Genomic DNA, 2,380 nt, shown 5'->3' on the forward strand with positions numbered 1-2,380 from the left:
ATTCTGATCACTCTTTCACAAAACAACAATATAATGATTTAAACTTTGCAAGTCAGTTTTTGTGCCAGTACTGCTTTATGCGTAGGGGTGTTGATGGCCATGAATATGAATGAGGGGAGACAATAGACACTCCCCCAATGGCTAATGCCCCCATCAAGGTGCTGTGAGGCAGAGAGGAGAATCTGAGAATGAGAAGAGATTCTAAGGTTTTGTTTTTTAATCTGTTTTTATTGTAATTCCTCTATGTGGAGGAACTAAATGTTGTGCCTCACAAGACCACAGTGCTACCGTACATATATAAACACATAGTACCAGTCAAACGTTTGGACACATTACCATTTTTAATATTTTTGGAAGATGGCTGCATTTATTTGATAAAAAATACAGAAACAACAGTAATATTGTGAATATTACTCAGGAATCACGCAGTCTGTGCAACCATGTCAACATCAGTCTCGGTTTTCCATGACAGGGTGGACTTGGACCTGTTGCTTGTTTGCCATGGCTCTCTTCGGGACCGGTGCTTGGACATGTTCATTGTCACATCTGTTGATAACACAATCAAAGAAACTGTATTATTATCGCTATCAATCACTATGGCCATGGATTAAGAAAAAGACAACCGATTTTGTAATTTCACACAAGAATAGGTAAGCCCTACTTGTATATTATGACGAGTATATTATGTATATTGTAAACACAATTACATTTCATGAGTAAAATATTACGTCTGTGCACTTACCATCATTCTCGATTGAGAACTGAACGACACCTGCGTCCTCTGCGGTGCTGGAGAAGGAGAGTGATGCAAACACATTCCTAAAAAAATAAAAACAACTGTGTTAGCATACATTATCCAAAGATGGGCGATTAATGGGTATGGACGCACAATGCATGTAGTCTATATATCTGTTAATGGGCCATAGGACGGAGAAATATCTATTTATGGGCCATAGATCGCGAGCTGTTGATGGCCATTATCTGCGCACGCATTTAGAGCATTTCAAACATTTACACCTGCATTCACAATCATCTGTGGCAATATTTTAGCGTGTGTCATAGGCTAACCAAAACCGAACATTTATATATAAAAATATAATGTGTAGTATTTAGACAGTATCACATTTTACCGGAGGCTGAAATATATTTGCACGAAATCATATTTACACCTAAGCAGATATTCGCAAAAGTCAGTATTTTTTAGCATGATAATCAGTGTCATAAGCTTATCAAAACGGATTGAAATATAATACAAATATGTTTAGAGAGTAATATCACATTGAAACACGACCATATACGAATGTTAGGGATATTGTAAGGCAATCTTTCCTGTAAGATGTCAAAAGCTAACCAAAACTAAGCAAAATATAGTCTGAAAATTCACATGAGTTCTATATAGCCTAATCAGAAAAGAATTATATAAACACTAAACAACTTACTCGAACTTGTATCCTCTGTGGGATCAATTCGCTCTTGAAAATGCAGCCGTTCTCCGTCTGAGATGCAACCGTTTCTCTGAGGAAAAGGTGAATTCTTCCTCGCTGTCCATAATCATCTGGAGGACGACTTTACCGGGGAAGCGTGCCATCCTCAAAACGCGATGAACTATCCGTGAATATGACGAGAAACGTCTCGGTTACGGATGTAACCCTCGTTCCCTGAGTAGGGAACGGAGACGTTACGTCGAATGACGACGAATGGGGTTCGCTTAGAAGCCTATCCTCTTCGAATATTAATAAAACGAGCCAATGGCAAGCAAATGCCATGGGTCTGCTGAATTTGCATAGCGTAACTCCGCCCCACAGTGTGGGTATATAAGGAAGTGAGCCGGCAACATGCAGATATGTTTCTTCGCTGAAGGAGCCAAGCTGAACTCAGGCTGTTCCAGCGGTACAGCGGAAGTGGCAGGAAGACGTAACGTCTCCGTTCCCTACTTAGGGAACGAGGGTTACATCCGTAACCGAGACGTTCCCTTTCGTTGTCACTTCGAGTTACGTCGAATGACGACGAATGGGGTTCCCAGTCCAATCACGCCACCTCGGCTGTCTTCCAGTGCCCTGCGTAAGTCTGAGCTCCCTGTCGTGAGACTAGCACGGACGAAGGACTCCTACTTAACACAGGAATACCAAGGTACACTGGGAAGCATATCACAGTGGAAATATGCAATCAGTGCCCGCCCGAAGGGGGGGGATTTAAGAAAACACATATGACCCGGAGGGGGGAGCATACGGAGAACACTGGGGTGTCCAGCCCGTAGGGTGGAGTATTTCAACCCCAGGGGTGGCAGACTGGCTTGCCAAGGGAAAGACACATGCTCGAAGGAGGCTTACAGTGGAAATACACACGTGGGGGTCGCCCAGCGGGGGAACCATGCACATGG

General features: G+C 42.7%; 1 long non-coding RNA gene across 1 annotated transcript; it reads right to left on the reverse strand.

Moving 5' to 3' along the window:
* Positions 1–314: 314 nt before the first annotated feature.
* Positions 315–1,594, reverse strand: LOC307001719. Its single transcript, XR_013798306.1, has 3 exons — positions 1,440–1,594; positions 743–819; positions 315–546 (listed from the first exon to the last, which is right to left on the reverse strand). It is a non-coding gene; the product is annotated as an uncharacterized lncRNA (long non-coding RNA).
* Between the last annotated feature and the right edge of the window lie 786 nt (positions 1,595–2,380).

Source organism: Phoxinus phoxinus (genome assembly GCF_949152265.1).
Source record: "Phoxinus phoxinus genome assembly, chromosome: 7".
In the NCBI taxonomy this organism is placed as follows: Eukaryota; Metazoa; Chordata; class Actinopteri; order Cypriniformes; family Leuciscidae; genus Phoxinus; species Phoxinus phoxinus.